This window comes from Lathamus discolor, chromosome 1 (genome assembly GCF_037157495.1).
Source record: "Lathamus discolor isolate bLatDis1 chromosome 1, bLatDis1.hap1, whole genome shotgun sequence".
Taxonomy (NCBI): Eukaryota; Metazoa; Chordata; class Aves; order Psittaciformes; family Psittacidae; genus Lathamus; species Lathamus discolor.
Window position 1 is genome coordinate 64023551 of NC_088884.1, and position 18390 is coordinate 64041940.

At 46.2% G+C, this 18390-nt stretch overlaps 1 protein-coding gene across 6 annotated transcripts in view; it reads left to right on the forward strand.

Moving 5' to 3' along the window:
• SLC4A4 (solute carrier family 4 member 4) overlaps positions 1-18390 on the forward strand; it is a 203736-nt gene that overhangs the window by 24362 nt on the left and 160984 nt on the right. Inside the window, exon 1 of one of the 6 annotated variants that reach the window (XM_065674639.1) lies at positions 13231-13357. The exons of 4 other annotated variants lie outside the window; for them this stretch is intronic. The gene's annotated coding sequence lies outside the window, so the exon portion shown is untranslated. Of the gene's footprint in view, positions 1-13230; positions 13358-17568; positions 17863-18390 lie in introns of those variants that run through there. One more of the 6 variants, XM_065674628.1, reaches the window with a different exon arrangement.

The window sequence follows — 18390 nt, forward strand, 5'->3', positions numbered from 1 at the left end:
ACAGCTAAATTCCCTCGTGTTTTGAGTTTTGGCGTCTTCAGTTGATTACTCACACTCAAGCGTAAGAAGAAATACTACAGAGCTAATTATAATCACTTTTAATTAGATCCTGCTGCAACTCCTGCAATAAATTTGAAGGATATGGAAAAAATAGGATACCAGCAAGGATAGATAGGGCACCACAGAAATTTGATATGGATGGGATACATCAAAGAAACTGGCTAGTAATTTACAGCCCAGGAGGTAGCATTATTTCCATGGCTGTGTTTTCCTCCCTCCCATCCCTCCATCTCCAGTGCTCAGGCCCTCTTAAATGCATTTTCTCAAATAGCCTGGAGAATCCAGCAGGCTCTTCTGCTCTGGTTTTGCAGCAAGGCTCTAAGAACTGTAAGGAGGGAATTTCTTGCAGGAAACTAGGAGGATCTGAGCTTCCTTTTTATCCCACTTTTATGCTAGTAACTGGGAGAAGAGAACAAAGTGTGGCTGATCAGTTTGTTTGGTGGTGGTGAAGGGACAGCAGAACAAGATGGATGACGTTGCTGGAAAGGTACTACTATGTTAGTAACACTTAGACCTTGAGTTTTGGTTTCTCATATTTGGTAGCAAAGCTCTGCTAAACTAGGGATCTCAGGTAAGAGGTGTTTAAATAGGGTTTGGTGCGTGGTGGTGATTTAGTCTGAATATTAGTGATGTCTCTTTGGTTCAAGGGAATGATGTGCATAGCGTGTGAGTTTAGTGCTGCTTTATAACTGAATCACAAAATGCCTCCTGTTCCTGCAGCAGGGAGCACATAGATACGGTACTGAAACCATAATGCCCTCCTACAAAGCTGTGTTGAAATACATAGATGTGTAAGTACCTTGCTGATCTCTGGAAACTTGATGAAGTAGGTAACAAAGCAGGACTTTCTGACCAAATTCCTGGTTGCACAGGAGCGTGAACCATTTCAGACTGCCATGCTCTATGTCCTGAATGTGAAGCACGTCTTTGAAAACTGTTGTGTATAAAGGTCTCACAAAAAGACCTGCTTACCTGAAGTGTCATTATGATGTACCTCCTGTAACATCAGCCACAGTAGTGAGTGGTGGGAGCCTGCGAGAGGCAGGGCTTAGACATGACACACTGGGATATGGTGAACTGTTTAAGTCTCCTGTGTCTCTTCTGTCTCTTATTCTCCCACTCACAAAGAAAGTGCTTTAAAAAATGATCTCTTAAGTATGTAACTGGATGATGTTTTGTTGTTGTTGCACTGTAGTGAATGGTTTGCATGTGTCAGGAGAATGAACGGCAACAGATAAACAGAAATCCCAGAAGAGTCATAAAAATTAATAAGTTCTTTCAGGTGGTACAAGAATTTTCTTGGACACTTGTGCCCTGAATTAGCACAGCTGCTTTCTTTGAAAGGTGCCTTCCTCTTCCTCTCGAAAAAGCAAGCTCAAAGGTTTTCAAAGCCTGAGTTTTGCTATTTTTAACTTGATGCATTAGGTTTGTCAGGTTGGTTTTATCTTCTGTCTGCTGTAGCTTGTTTAAAATCTGCAGTGACAATAATATGCTGACAAATATGCTTTTTGCTTTCAGCTTTTCAAAGTTACTTTAAAAAGAAATAATCCTGAGTTTTTAGTTTTGTTCACTACTCCATGCCTTAGACTCTTCAAGAATTCTAAAATCAAGGCAAGGACGAAAAGAAAACCTGCATCTATAAGGCCATGCACAACTTTCCTTACAGAGCAGTTGGAGTGCATGGCTGGGAATGTTCCCCCTCTACTCCAGGGTCTCTTTCGTATACTTTAGTTCTCAGACTCTCCAAGAAGGAAGCTCTCCTTGTTTCTTCCACATGGAAATTAAAGCATAGGGGAACTAAAGAAACTTTGCTGGGGTTTCTGGGCAGGTCAGTGGCGTCATCTGAAATGCAAATCAGAGCCTCCGAGTGAAATCCTGGTCTTGCTGGCAAAACAACTGAGAGGGGCAGCTTTCTCTACTTCCTCAAGACTAGCAACATAACACATGAATTCCTTTCTTCTACACCTCTCAAATTGCCTTATAAAAGGAATGCAGAATCTTTATCCCACTTCTACAGACAGGGAAACTTCAGCCATATGCAACCAAATGCTATTGCTCAGGCCATTTAGTAGGACAGTGTCATCCTCTGGAATAAATTGTGCATCCTTTCCATTCCAGGCGAGTGCTGCAGCCGCCTTTGCCATCCCCTGTGACACGACACTTGTGTAAGGAGCTTGTCATCACCAGGCAGAATGGCAGAGGACTAATTGGGCATGCTGGCAGCGTGCTTGCTGGGCTGAAGGCTGTTCTCAGTGCGTCACGTTGCAGTGCCGGAGTGTAACTGGAGATAAGGGAAGCAGAGGGCAGCTGTACGTGCAATGTCATACAAGAGCCTATGCAGTCAGGACTACTCATTTCTATAAATACAAGCTGCAGATGCCTGACCCTAATGGGAACTAGAGCAAGCCCCAGAGCTGACAAGGGATTTAGTTTTTTCTGGAGGGTTGGGACAAGTATCCTCCTTGGGCAAGCAGAAGCTATGACTTAGAGTATAGATCTTCTGTCCATTTCTTTGAATACCATTTCCCCCTCCTTCCCTCCAGAGTGTTTATTTTTGGGGTCTTATATCCCTGTATTCTCTCCTCCCGATTGCATCCTTTGTATCTTCTTGCTTCCTTCATATCTTCTCCACTGCTGTGGTGGGACTCAGTGGGGACCTCCGAGTCATCTCTAATAGCCTAACTCTGCATCCTTCAAAGTCACTTTAAGTTACATGTCTCTGATCCATCAGGAATGATGACAGGTCGTTTTTGAGCTCCTGACAAGCCTTCCCTTAATACTGACCAAAAAAGTCAGATGCATAAAATATGCTCAACAAGAGCATGGGACCACTCTAGAGACTTGTAGACAGGGTATATACAAACTAGTAAATTTATAACATGTGGATGTAATAGTGCATTTCAGAGATGCTCAATACTACCTCAACAATTGCAACAGATGAAATAGGTCCTTTTTTTCTTTTTGAAACACCTCTAAACAAATAAGTTTGGGGATGAACTGTGTCTTTTCCAAGAGAATTCACTGCTTCCTCGTGTAGGGGGTTAGGGGTAATACTGACACATAGCAAAAGCTAATAGACTGGGATGGAGCTGGCCTGAGCAGTGTTGTTCTGTGAGAGAGGTCAGAATCTCTCTGGTAGGGTGCCCAGAGGCTTAGCAAGATGGGGTGGTGCAAAGAGCTTCTTCCCAAAGAGCTTCTTTCCTCCTTTCCTGGAGAAACTAGCACAGAACTGGGCACAAACGTTGGACTCTAGAGGTGACTGTTGCTTGGTCATAGGGACTGGGCAGGCATTTGGGTGGGAATGACCCACTCCATCCCCTGTATTTTGGCATCCCCAAGATGGAGTGATGGACTGCTTATGTTGAAAGGAGTCATTCTCAAACCATTGTCAAATGGGAGTAACCGAGAGAGAGAGTCTGAGGGTAACTTGCTGGCATGTGCTGTTGCTGAACATAGGCAGTCATAGAATCATAGAATCATAGAATAGTTAAGGTTGGAAAGGACCTCAAGGTCATCTAGTTCCAACCCCCCTGCCATGGGCAGGGACACCTCACACTAAACCATCCCACACAAGGCTTCACCCAACCTGGCCTTGAACACCGCCAGGGATGGAGCACTCACAACCCCCCTGGGCAACTGATTCCAGTGTCTCACCACCCTAACAGGAAAGAATTTCCTCCTTATATCCAATTTAAACTTCCCCTGTTTAAGTTTTAACCCATTACCCCTTGTCCTGTCACTACAGTCCCTGACGAAGAGTCCCTCCCCAGCATCCCTCTAGGCCCCCTTCAGATACTGGAAGGCTGCTATGAGGTCTCCATGCAGCCTTCTCTTCTCCAGGCTGAACAGCCCCAACTTCCTCATCCTGTCTTCATACGGGAGGTGCTCCAGTCCCCTGATCATCCTCGTGGCCCTCCTCTGGACTTGTTCCAGCAGTTCCATGTCCTTTTTATGTTGAGGACACCAGAACTGCACACAATACTCCAGGTGAGGTCTCACAAGAGCAGAATAGAGGGGCAGGATCACCTCCTTTGACCTGCTGGTCACGCTCCTTTTGATGCAGCCCAGGATACGGTTGGCTTTCTGGGCTGCGAGCGCACACTGCCGGCTCATGTTGGGGAAGCCTAGTTGTACATCTCTGGAGTGCTTTGCTCTCCTTCTCTTCCTGTTACTTGCAGGTAAGAAGAAGAAACTGGTAGTGGTGTCTTGAATTTACCAAAGGCAGGGCAGATACACTGCTATGTCACAGCTCCACTTTGACTTTCAAGCACATCTTCTCATCATAAACTGTCTCCTCTGGAGTGTATTCCTGACGCAGCTTTACACCTATGCCCTTAGTGACATGGTTTAGCAGTGGCCTTGGCAGTCCTAGTGTGATGGTTGGACTTTATGATCTTGAAGGTCTTTTTTCCAACCCAATTGATTCTATTTCCTGGCACTTTCACTTTTTTTCACTATTTGCTTTCACTTAAACTTTGTATCTCCTTCTGCAATTTACCTTTAAAGGCACATCTTGAGCATTCAGTGCCTCTTGTGTGCTTTAGTATGCCCATTAGTTGTGTTAAAACCATGCTAGCTGCTGAAGCCAGAAATGTACACTTTAATACACAGTTAAAAATAGCTCGCTTTGTTTCAAAGCACCCTCCCCTACCTGGTATTAATTTCCATGGAGTTGAAGAATTTGAAGTTCTCTTGGTTTCTGTGATGGCTGCACACTGAACGTGGAATATCACTCCTTCCAAACAGCGTTTTAATGACATCTACAGTAAGTTCCTTCCAATGTACTTAAATCCTTGCAAACTGTTATGTCTTAAAGGAGACATAAGTGCTGAATGCTCTGCTGTGGTGTTCTATGTTTGTTCGTTCTTTTTCTTTCTTGTACATTCGAATTGAACACATTCAGGTCTTCATTAGGTGTTCATGGACTGGTGGTAGCAGTATTGTGTTGACTTTGTTTCTAAGTACAAGTTAATGTAAGGGTGCCATTCCGCTTTTCAAAGGACAAACCCCAACAGAATAACCCGAGAGGCTAGTTATCAGCTGTGGTTATGTGTTCAGGTGCATTAGACTTGTATGTTATCTGATAATTTGGTAGCCCCAACTTCATTTGGATCAGGTATGAAATCACAGATACATTTCTGTTTCATACCTCAGAATGCATTAGAACACACTGTAGCTGAACTGTGGCAGAACAGATGATATCGAGGCAGTTATAAAACTTGTTCTATAAAATGCTGAAAATCTTGTATCAGTAGGATGAGCTTTTGCAGTTGGGTGCTTTGTACTGTGTGCCTGTGGAGTTCCTGTTCTGCTGCAGTGCTTCCCAACCCCAGGCTTGCTGAATTTTGGCACCGCAACTTCTCTTCCTCATTTACTTGGAGAGCTTCAGGTGGAAAGAGGTAGCCATGGGGTTGGAAGAAACCACCTTGAAGGGCAAAAACTGGCAAAGTTTTCTGCACTGCACAGTTGAAGTGCTGCTCTGAATGTTATTTGTATCACTTACTACTGTTCTTTAAATCAAAAACGGTTTTTAGATTTAAAACTTGTTTCCCCTGTTTCCCAAAGTCCTAGCAAACAGGTAGCATGAAAAGTAAGTGTTGTGAAGAGTTAATTATAGAAGGAAAATCTCTTCTGAGGCTTAACTGGAGGCTAATGAGTTTGCCTGGAGGTACATTGGGATAAGAAGAAAATGGGTAAGGGGTAACGCTGGTTTTGTTCCCCCCATGCTGTGGATGGCAGATGTTCATCGGTCTGTAAATCACAGATGATAGACAGCAGCTCTGTTCCCCTTTATTACTGAACATTTGGGAGCAGAGGCTGTCTCTGAGCCTGTCTTTGTAGAGCACAGCAGGCTCTCAGCACAAGCAGGGTGCTGGCAAGCTCTGCACAATGATGTCCAAGGTGTCGTTACCACAGCTACACTTGCTTCAACAGCTTCAAAACCAAAAAAGAAACAAAAAAAAAAAAAAAAAAAAAAACTTTGGCCATATGTGATCTGAGCTGATTCCTGCTGGAAATAAAACGCTTTCCAGAAGGACTTGCAGGGTCCAAGCTGGAGGGGAGAAGGGATTTCCTTGGGAACAGCTGTTGAGTTTTCTATTTTATCTCATAGACTTGCCTTGAAGAGGAAGGCACATGTACTCTGTTGTCTGCCAGGAGAAGTAACTGCTAAGTATGTGACAGATTTAGGTAAAACTGGAAGTAGTGTACTCTGTCCTGAGAGAGCTGGCTGTGGGGAGTTAATATACTTAGAAAATTTTATCCATCTTGGTGCCTGTGATCTGATTTTTGTGGAGGCACATGTTGCACTTTGAGTGGGGTGTCGAGTTCTTGCCTTTGGGTACGGAACCAGGCTTTAAACTCAAAGAGGATCGATTTAGTTTAGACAGCAGGAAGTTCTTCCCTGTGAGGGTGGTGAGGCACTGGCACAGGTTGCCCAGAGAAGCTGTGGCTGCCCCATCCCTGGCAGTGTTCAAGGCGAAGTTGGACGGGGCTTGGCGCAACCTGGTCTAGTGGAAGGTATCCCTTGCTGTGGCAGGGGGTTGGAACTGGATGAACTTTAAGGTCCCTTCCAACCCAATCCAGTCTATGATTTTATGATAGGTGTCCTGAGGAGTAAGCAAAGGGATACAAGAGGAGCACTGTTGACCATTGTTCAGATGGTGCCAATGGCCTCAATGCTTATGTACACCAATACTCAAGGAGGCTGTTCTCTTGCTTGCCTCCTGGTAGTGATCTGGTCTTCACCTGTAGCTGGACACAGTTCTGCCTTCTCAGCATGGCAAAATTCATTATTGCTTATGCTTCTTGGTAGCCTGAAGGTGGCTGATTGTGTTCTATGTCCTCATATGTATGCGTGCATGCTGCTGTAAGGTGGTAGAGTCCTATGGGAGGAGTATAGGTGAGGGCTTAAATACAAGTAAATGTAGCTGGCTTGTTGAGGGACCCTGTTTCCAGGAGAAACAGATGAGGGAAGGGATTAAATAAGGTGAGTGGGGTGAAGGGGCAGGCCAGAGTAGCTCAGTCAGCCCCAAGATGGGCAGTTTGGACCACAGACAGATAGCTGACACATATTAGTTACAGAGTCAGTAGGTGAAGGGCTCAGCTTACATCTAAGGCACACGCAAAGCAAATTGTAGTGGTGGGATATTCCTATGGGGAATTCCAAAAAGGGGACCCCCTGCCCTCTTCTCCAGCAGCAGAAAGCTTTAGGTTTTGGCGATGCCACCCCTATACATACACACACCCTGACCTGGCATTGTGGCTGTTGCTTGGCTTTTATTTGCTTCAATGGAGACGTTCCCACAGTCCCTCAGTCAAGTGAAGCAAAATGTCACAGGAGGGAACTATTTTGATCCCTTTCACTGGGGGGGCAGAGGGGAGGGAAGAAGGGAGCCACAGTAAATGTCATAACAGACCTGGAGTTAAAAAGTATTCCTCCAATCTTGGACAATGTTTGCTGGGCTCTGCCTCTCCTCTTGAGCTGAAGCAGATGTGGAGGGTGAGCTGCTGTGAACTGCTGTTTCTTCTTCTGCTAGAGGAACCCAATGGAGCAGCTGGATCTGTGGATGGACTGGAGGTAGGTCTGGGCAGCCTTGTTTGGGACTGGATGCCAAGAGACAGAATCATTCAGGAAGGATGCACTGACTTCTGGTCTGAAATCCTAACGCTTCCTTTTTCCTCTGTGGCAGACTTTACAGAGTTCTTCCTGTTGATACAGGACAAGACCAGTATAAGACTTTGTTCAGGTGTGAGGTCTTCAGCACCAGGTCCTGTTACTGTAATGTGGGAGAGCTTCCTGGACTGTCCTGGGAGAATCCTCTGAAAGCAAACTCTTGGCTTTCTCAGGTGTGCGTGAAATCTGTGCTTTGTAACGTGTTTCAAAGAGTACAAGACATCCGGTGGAAACCTGTCCATTTTGCCTTGCGTTATTGCTTGCTCAATTAATGCTACATGGATGATTACAGAGTGATTTCATGAAAATTCATTTGTTTTATCCTGTGTACAATCTGTCTAGCCTGTGCTAGCATATTGGAGTTACTTTGTGGATAACATCAGGCTTGTGGTTTGTTGTCAGTGGCAAATGCTCTTGCTGAGCCAACTTTTTGATCTCTTTAAATCATTAAGATAAGGGGCATAACATCTCCCTGGAACGCTGTGATAGCATGATAAACTGTGCTTGGTGTTAGGAAAAGAAAGGTTGTGTGTCTATCTGGATCTCTCTGAAACGGTTAAATGTTTTTCAGCCTTAATCTGCAGCCATAACTACCCAACTCCGACCTGCAATTCTTAATTGGGAGCAGAGCCAGCAAATGCTGCAGAGTAGGAACTGATATTCTGAGAATTGTGCAAAACAAAGCCAGGGAGCGGAGCAGTGAAGGGAACTGGTTTGTGATAACTGTGTGCACGAGAAACAATGAGGGATGGAGGAAGGCAGGACATGTGTATAATAGGCTCTGTGTTTCTCAGAGAGCCCTAGTTAGGAAGATGTGCAATAAATAAGTCTTTGAGTAATTCCCTTTTCCATACTGGAAAGCCTCCTAAACATGTCATCATCTGCATGCTGAAGATGTGCAATTTGCTAAAGTACGATAGATTATGTTCTAAGTGTGACAATAATAAGGGCATGTCTAAACACACAGCAAATATTTTCCTTCTCCTGGGGAAAATGTTTGCAAGTGAAGGCAGAGTTAAGGTTTTGTCAGCCAAAGTAGTAGACAATGACACCAAAAAGCAGATGTCCCTGGTAAAGCTGATTGTTTGTGATAACTAAATGAATAGTTGGGTTTGTGCAGACTTATGGGTGACGGGACAAATTCAGGGAGTCTGTTCATATCTCTGCCAAAGTAATGTAATTTGCTAGTACAAGAAGGTGAGTGACTATGCAAAATGCAGGTCAGCGAGGAGTGAGGTCACACAGGAAGCAGTGGATGGCTTGTTCTTGATTCAAGAAGGCCCACTTGGGACTAGTGAATGCTTTTCAGTGGAGTGGGAGAACCAAAGTACTGGGATATATCACACTACAGGAAAGGTAAAGCTGAAGGAGAGCTCAGGAGATCCGAGCTGGCTGACATAGCTTTCCCCTCTGAGACCAAGAGTCACAGGGCAGTGACTACCTGTGAGAGCTGCTGCCCTGTGCTCTGTGACTGTCCCTGTCACCAGCTGCAGCTTGTGCCTGTTCCCATACTCCAGCACAGAGGTCTGGGTCTGGCCAGGAAAGCCTGCCTTAGCACAGGGCATGCTTTTCCCCAACGCCCTTGCTGGGAAACAAGAACTTGCTGTGGGAGTGCTCCAGGCTGCTCAAGGCTGTGGCCCAGGTGAGAATGGGAGAAGCAGAACGCTGGCTTACAGCCAACAGCATTTCTTCTTGCCATTCTTTCTCCTGTTATTTTCTTTCCCCACCCCAAAGCATGGGAATGTACTAATTGCATTTTGACCCAGTTTGCAAAATCACTGTAGCATAGACTTTGAATGGAGGAGGGGGGGACTCGCTTAAGAATGAAACACAGCTACAGGCTGGTATGAGTGGAGCAGGAACATCAGCAGAGTGTTAGAAGTAAGCGTTACCAGGCTTGTAGAACAACTGTTACTTGTCTTCCATGTTCTGATGAAAAGGAAAAAAGTAATTGGGCTTAAATTATTTTATATTTGATCCGTGATACACAAACCTTATAAGACCGAGTTCAGGGTGACTGCAGCTGAAGTACTCTAAGCATAGATGCTTGTGTAAAGCGCCTGGGTTTTCAGAACTTGGCTGGAGATTTCATGGCAGCCTTTCTTGTGGTTATTTCTGGCACCTCTGGCTGCCAGTTGGAACGCAGGGCGATAGATACGTGTGGAAGTGGGAAGGAATGGGTGTGAGCATTGTGCCGAGGAGGAGCCTTTTAATAGAAACAGGCTTGGTTGAAGATGGGTTTTTGAAATGCACAAAGACTTGGGGAGCAGATGGAAGTATGAAATCCAAACCAATTTCCTCATTCTGGCTATTAATACAAGGGGGGTGGGAGAGGAAAGTTCTTTGAAGTGAATTCAAACAACAATTAATATCCCTTGGAATCTCCCCAACAGCTCAGTAAGAAGCCTTGATGTGAGAAGGAAGCTGGAATTTAACCCCACAAAACAAGACAGGCAGCAAAGTAGAAAGAACCGACCAAAAGGTGTTATCCTGAGTGATCTCACTGTAATATTTGTTAAGTGCTAATACATTTTTTGGGGGAAAAAGGGTTGAACTCATCCTACTTGTAGGACAGAGGTGGCACCTGGAATAGTTGCCCCGTAGGCTTAGAAATACCACCAGAACTTGGACATGTAGAGAAATAAGGTATGTTAGTTTCCTGGCCTGCATTTGGCCACCAAAAGCAAGGCTAAAAATGAAGAGACAGCCATAGCCTGGAAAGTAACTCTTTGCTGCTTCACTAATAGCTTTGTGAGAAAATGCTCCAGTCTCAGAGGAAGACCTGTTAGGTACCTTCAGGATGTCCTCCCTTTTGGGGAGGAAGGATGGGAGCTTTGAGATCTGACCGTTAGTGCGGGGGGAAAACACAAGTGAAAAGTTCAAGGCTCTGGGAGATGGACATAATTCTCTTATGTTTGTATTAATGAAACTATATGTAAGGTTCTCCAAAGGAAATATTTTATTCTGGTGTTGTGGAAGCATCAAATGAAAGCTTGCCCTTTGACAGTACTGCTATTATCTTAAAATGCTCCACCAGAACATGCTGTCCCTTCCAATGTGTCAATACTTCGTCATGCCCCGAGTCCTGCAAAGCACACAGAACAGGATGTTGTGTCAAGACAGTCGTCTCCTGCTGCTACATAAATGTTGAGGTGAAGCCTGAGTTTATTAGTTTTTAAGGCAGAAGATATTGTTTCTGCACATTTTTACTTCATACAGCGCCTTAATTTCTATTAGTCTTAAGTTGATGTGCCTTGAATTTGTTTTGCTTACTAGAAGCCTGTAGAAGCTGAGGCCAATTGCATGCTTCATCTCTCACATATAAGGTGGCCTGGTCCCCTAAGACCTTTTTGCAGGTTAGTGCTTCTGAGGAGCTTCTGAGGGCTGGGGCTACTCCTCATCTGTGATTGTTCAAAATCTCTGTGTTAAAAAAGAAAAAACATTTTATATGTTGGTGTGTTTTTTTTGTCCTTTTTGGCCTTGTTCTGGCTGGGACAGCACATTGATCCAGTTTCACTTTCACAGACACTTCACTCTTTAGCCTGTCCTAAGCTGCCAAAGACCTTCTGGAGTTACATGTGCTCCTGGAGAATTGTCATTTGCTATAAAAAAATCTGTTTCTGTTAGAACTACAAAAATATAATTTAATCATCATGTCCTCAAACCTTCACACACGGAGCACAAATTCCGGGTGAAGTAAGACCTGCCAATGTTTGTTTTGAAATGTTTTGTTTAGGATCCTTTCACACAAAAGAGCGGGAGATGTGACAGTCCAAAGCAGTGAATGATAATGTTGCTGTTTAATTATTTGGATAGAAAAGCAAACTTTTCTGGTGACCCAGAACAGAGAATGACAACACTTCAAAAGCTAATCAATGGAAACACCGTTGTTCAATGGGAATAAAGAGTCTGTATGATTGCAGTAGGAAAATGGTTAAAGGCAAAAAGCTGTGACAAACAGAAGGAGAAGAACCATTTAGATGAATATCTGTCAGTCATTTAAATTAGCTATGTAAGGGAAAAACAATGTTCCAAGAACAATAACCTAAAGAGTACAGGAAGTGAATTAATGATTAATTGTCTGGAGCTAAACAATATAGATCTCTGTGGACTTTACCATGTAGTTTCCTGCTGTGATAGTTTTATAGCTTTTATTTTTTCTCAAATCTCTATCACAAGGCATCACCTACGAAGGACATTCAGGTGTATCTATGACTGGAATATGTAGAGAAGTTGATAATGTACTGATACATTATCTCTGTTGCTGATGCTGCCTTTAGAATAAGAGAGAGCCACCCTTTTCTTGACTTCATGGTTGTTGAGATGCAAATTTGTTTATCAAAGGTGCTTCCTATAAATATTTAGACCACAGAACACTTCATCTTGCTGGAGGCTGCCAGATATAGGGCACCTGTTGAAGGAGACAGCAATATCTGATCTTGGATGTTACCAGCTGGAAAGCTGTTAGAATTTAATCCCTTAGCTAAGCCTAGAGCTGACTTGTAACCCATTGTATCAGAAGGAAAGTTCTGATGCAGAGCTGCCTTGCCCTGATGCCTATCACTATCTGCTTGTTGGAAGGTATCTTCAACCAGAGGATAAGAAGGCTCACTGAGGGGGCTGATTTCTGATTTCTTGCTGATTTCTGGCAGTAAGTTGCAAGTTTAGTCTACACTGGTTACGTTGGTGGACTTGGCCTTACGCTGAGAGTGGGTGAGATTTCTTCATGTCCTAGTCAGTGATAAAATATTAGAAGCTTTCCTGAGCTGGTGCACAGTGAGAAAGAATTTGACAAAGCCAAATTGTTAATGGTTAATGCTTTGTAAGGATTTGGTGTTCAGAAGAATCCATCTGGACCACAGTACAAGTGCTATAGAAAAGACTGGAGAACACGCTGGCCCATGCCTCTGAGCTTTGTCTTTTTCTGGCCAAGGATACCAATAGCTGAGGAATGAGGAAGAGGAAAAAACACATCTAAATCACAGCTGGGGGAGAAACTGGGAAAAGAATAAATCCTCCTGTAGTAAATACTGCTCTTTTCATTAGCAGCCCACCCATATCTATCTTAGGGCACAGAAGTGCTTTTAGTTCTGTTACACGTAGCTATCATTATCCTTGTGACTTGAGCCCTGTGATTTCTCTGTTGCCCTGAAATGTGCAAAAACCTGTGTCCTTTCTGACCTGCTTTCTGCATGGACTCTCTGTGAAGTGGAGAAGAGGGCATGTGTTTGAAAGCACAGACATGCTTCAGTCGGCTGGGCCACTCTGCTGTTCCTCAGCTCCCCTCTTGTTCTAGAGGGGGTGAAGATTTGTTGTTTCAGTATCCCAACAGTTGTAGGTGGCGGAAGCGTGTGTTGCAGCATCCTATGCTCTGGTGGTTTTGTGGGTGGATAAACAAACACTCTCTCTTCTTTTAACAAAGCCCTGTGTTTCTGGCTCTTTGACCGCTGCCTGCTTTGGCTTCCCGCCCTCCAGCACCAAGCAGGACACAGCTTCGGGCGCTGGAAATCGGCTTTCTCTGCTGCTCATCCCACAGGAAGCCCAGCTTGCTCGCTGCCAAGGGGCCATCAGTCACTCGCCCCACTCTGCGGAGTGCTGGAGCTGGGGTTTCCTCTCCTGAGGGTAAGCCGGTTGCTGATTTTGGGGTGCGGGGGGGGGGGGGGGGGGTGGGGGTGGGGGTGGGGAAGAGGTTTCCAGCAGAGGGCCCCCGAGCAGCACTGCAGCCGCTTCTGTGGCTGCTGCTGCTGCTGTCGCTGTCGTTGGCCTCAGCACCACCAGGTCGCCTCGGAGCCTTGGTACCAGGTGCGGGAGGCACAGCAGCTCCGAGCATGGAGGAGCTACCCTTTCTGGCAAGATAAGGGATGTTTTTGCAAGGGAATAGAAAAAACAGTCCTGGAGAAGGAGGTAAGAAATTGGCAGATGTTGCTCACGGACCTATGCAAAGCACAAACTGGTGTTGCTTCCCAGATTAAGTAGGACATAACACTTGTTTTCACCTGTTCTGATCTCCAGGTGTTTAACCTTCCAACTTTAACTAGAGATCTACTTAAAAGCTGTTGAGGTGAGTATCCTTTGCTACCAGAAGTTATCAGAAATACTGGAAGTATCCCAGACAATTGACCCAGACTATAATATACCCACAGCTTTCTTCTTTTAATGTGAACAGAGACTGTTGCAGCCTGTATGGCTCTCAAAGTGGTCCAGGAGTGCTCATTGCTCTCAAGCAGATGTGATATATTTATTATTAATGATAAGCACATCATAAGAAAAATAGCCCTAAGTCCCCAGCACTGAGTTCTGTCTAATCTCAGCTGAATGTATTCTAGCACCTCCTGTTCCTGCCTCCTTTGAGAGATAAGAGTGCCAGCCAGCGTAGGGGAAGCCAGCAGGAATGCGGCAATGTGCTCCTCTGGGCCTTGCGTGTGGTTTCAGAGTGAGTGGGCAGACAGCCGGGGGCTGAATTAGGACTCCTATGGAGTCTGAAAAGTCAGCTCCCCATGGAATGTAGTTTTCACAGCTGAGGCAGGGCTATTAGAAAACACAGGACCTGCTAATCAAGCTGTAGAAACCAGGAGGTTTACTGCCATTAGACAAGCCCTCATGCTTGGTGACTTGAACACTGGTAGGGGATACACATATGAGAGCTACAGAATTGTTTTTCAGGCTGCCCTTAGAAATCAGTGCAATTGGACTAATTAAGTTGTCATACTATGGAACGCAAGGCAGGAATTCGTTCTGTCAAGTTAAACAGCTAGAGTGAGCTGCACACCTGCATCTTTGTAAAACAAAACCCCTGTGAAGGGACCCTCAAGGTCCTTAGGAATAGCCATCACCAAGGATGGAGTCCTGAAAATATGCATGATTGATTTTGTTGATGTCAAGAGGATTAATTGCACGCACAAGTATGTTCAGGGTTGAGCCTGCTTGTGTAAATGATGACTTAACACTGGCCATTTGTCAACAAAAGATACAAAAAGCCTCTTGTGCAAACACAACTGTGTGCTCTCTGCAGCTAGTTTTTCTATTGAAATACTTTTATCCTCTGAAACTTCCTGACTTAAAATGAATTACTCCCGACTTCATCCAATGCAAATATTGTATTGCTTGGTAGTCCACACAAAACCCCGGGAATGCAGGAGCTGCCAGTTTCCGTCTAGTTCAGCATGGTCCCTGAGTGACAACGCTGTGGTCCCCACAGGTTACTTCTGAGTAACCTACCAGAAACGTTGTGAGATAAATTTATGGAATAATGTGCCCACAGGGAAAGCTTAACCCTTCCCGTTCCACTGAGCTGATGTATCCTCTGATCTTCACCAGCTTAACTTTCTCCGTACCAAGTGTGGCATTGACAATGAGACCCTGTGTGGCTTCATGGGAAATTGCGCATGGGGCGAGAAGGCAGAAGAGTAATTTCTGGGTAGTAGCAGACATTTGATTGAAGGTGGATTCCCATCCAGTGCCATTGTTGAAGCAGGATTGTATTGCCTGGGTTGTGATGGGGCAGCTTTAGTCCTGAGGGATGAGCTTTCCTCTGCTAAATCAAACAGAAGAGCTGTTGGAGGTGAGGGGGTGATTTTTAAGAGGGAATATGCAGGCCAAAGTGCGTAAGTGATGCCAAAATTAACATATACACAGTGCGCTGGGCAAGTCGTCTCTAGCTGATGGGTTTGTGTTCTGTCAATCACAGTGACAGGCAGGATTATTAGGTCCTTTCACTTGGGTGTCTCTCTGTATGTAGAGTGTATGTATTTTCAAACTTGGCCACGAGAACTGCCTTGGCTCTTGATGTAAGGACTCCTGGAAATGATTTGGGTAAGTTTTTAGATCATGAAGTGTCATGATGGTATATTTGAAGACTGACTTAAAATCATGCATCCTAATGTCAAAACATTTTTTAGTCAGAAAATGAAATGCATAGGTTTAAGATGACAGTATTTAAAGTTATGGTGAGTTGGAAATGGAATTGTTACGGAAGTTATATACATTTGTTACTTAAATAGCAAGCTAAGTGCCAGCTGTTGAGGACCATCCAAGACATGTGTTCACTGAGGGATATAAACACTTTAGGGAATCCAGAAACCCCCATCAGTTGTCAAGTGTTGAGAAGCAACAGCAATCTTCTGAAGTAGCTGACCCGTCTTTCCATTGGGAGCTTCCCAGTTCATTTATAAGTGAAGCTGAGGGTAAATTAAAGGGAATATCATTAGGGAGTTAAAACATGAAGAGTGTAGTCCTGGACTCTGAGCCTTGGGAGGAGAGAAAGCCGTGTAGTTATCTGGGTTAGGGCTTGAGCATAAACCACTGCTCAATGGTCGTAGTCTTTCTTTTTGTTAATACAGGGGGCTGTCATTTGTCCCAGTGAAATGTAGCTCTAAGGGATGAAAATCATGGCTGTTTGGTCAGGCACCCATTGGAAACCCACTCACTGCTTAAGGATATGTACTTAAGAAATTAGATTTATTAAAGGGAGTAAAGGATCCAAGTCCTGACCAATTCACGTGCAGACCACATGGCTGAGGTTTTTCAGGGAACCATTAAAAAGTGGGTGACATGACAATGCCTGAAGAACAATGACCAGTGTTTAGGGGCTGAGGAAAGAGCAGCAGAAGGGACAAGACAAGTTCAGCTCTAAGCTTTGCACATGCTGTGGTTCCTCACCCTGCTGCTTTTTTGTCTGTCCAGTGGATTGTGTGTTCTTCATAGAATCATAGGATCGCAAGCTGGTTTAGGTTGGAAGGGACCTTAAATCTCACCCAGTTTCAATTCCCTGAGGACCACCTTCCACTAAACCAGGTTGCTCCAAGCCCCATCCACCCTGGCCTTGATCACTGCCAGGGATGGGGCAGCCACAGCTTCTCTGGGCAACCTGTGCACCGCCTCACTGTCCTCACAGTAAAAAACTACTTCCTAATGTCTAACCTAAATTTCCTTTCTGTCAGCTTAAAGCCATCCCTAATAGCGGCTTTGGGCAGGTGACAAAATTGGAGCTTGGTAGCTGAGGAGTAGCTGAATAGGCAGTCACTGTGCGGTAACCCTAAACCTTGCTGAAGGACTGAAGTTTCTCCTCAGAACTACAATAGGCCCCTTTGTTCTTCTGTGGGTGTATGCCCTTTCTGCCGTGGGTTATTTGCAGAGCCCCTGGGCCTGGACAGTAAAGCTGAACAGGAGTTGGGGTGCAGGTGCTGGTCCTCTCCTCCAACACCAGCCTGGAAAGAAGTGCTCGAAGGGCAAGTAGTGTAAATGTAAGTTTGTGTGTAAGAGGTAGGGGGAAGCAAGACCGCACGCGGCAGCAAAGACAGGTGAGAGTTGTCATGCTGGAGCCGAGAAGGAGCATGATGTAAGACGTTGCTTACAGAATCACAGGCTGGTTTAGGTTGGAAGGACTTTAAAGCTCATCCAGTTCTAACCCCCTACCACGGGCAGGGACACCTTGAACAACTCTTCGATTTCCTTGCGAAGTTACAACAAACCGGACAAATGCTGTCTTCTATGTATTTTTCCTGGGTTTTCGCTCTGTAGCGTGTGCTTCCAATGGGCTGCCAGGGTGCTGTGTGTCCAGAGCTGGGAGAGCCCTGCGGTCCGTGCGGAGCTGCAGCCGCTCCCGCGGAAGGAGCGGCTCATCCTCTCCTGCCCTGAGAGTGGCTGTGCGCAGGGTCGTTGGAGCGGGTCGGGGGCACAGCGCTAGGGACCATTCGGATCCCCCTGCCCCCGCCGAGCACCTGCCCCGGCGGGGCCCCGCAGGCTCCTCCCTCCGCCGGGCTCCCCGCCCCCGGGGCTGTGTGACGCCGAGCGGCGGCCGGGAGGGGACGGGACGGGCCGGGATGGGAGCGGGCGAGGGGACGGCCGAGGTTGCTGGCGGCTTTAAATGCGTGCCGGGCAGGCGCCGGCAGCACAGCCGCTCCGCCCCGCCGCTCGCTCGGCCGCGGGGCCCTTCAGCCGCCGCCACCACCGCCTGCCCCCGGGCTGGTTAGCGAGACCGACGGCCAGGCGCCGGTGCGCGTATCGGCAGGTCCAGCCTTGAGCGCGGCAATGCCCCGCTGACGTTCCCCAGGCTCCCATCCCGTGGCTGCCCTGCAGCCCCCGCCCGCCGCCACGCTGGAGGAACGCCGCAGGACCGAGCCCCGGAGGTGAGCAGGGGGGAGCGGTGTCTCCCGGGGTACCTGCCCGGCCGCCTGCAGCCCTGGGGACGGTGGGGGAGCACCGGTAGCTTTCGCAGCCAGGCTCGTCTGGCCCTGGTCGGTTTTTTTCCCGCAGGGTCTCTCTCAGTCCGCGCTTGGTGCCAGCTTGAAAGACGCTGCACCGCGTTCAGAAACTTCTTGTATGGTTCCACTTTATCTCAGTAAGTTCTGAGCAGCAGCGGGGCAGGAATTCCTATTTCCCGTCAAGTTTTTAGCATTCCACCTGATTTATGGCCATATGGGGACAATATATATTTATTTCCTTAGCCAAGGCAAGTTCATTACTGCTTGCTTTCCCTGTGGTGAGCTTTCTGCCGAGCGCTGCAGCCTGGAGCTGCTCTGCTGGTGAGCAAACATGGAAATGAGAATTTGTTGGGAGCGCATCCTTCTAGTACTTGGGTTCAGGCTCTGTGCTTCAGCTTGCCGAGAGCTCCCGCGGTGCAGGAGAAGGTGCCGGGCATTGTTCTGTGGTGCTTA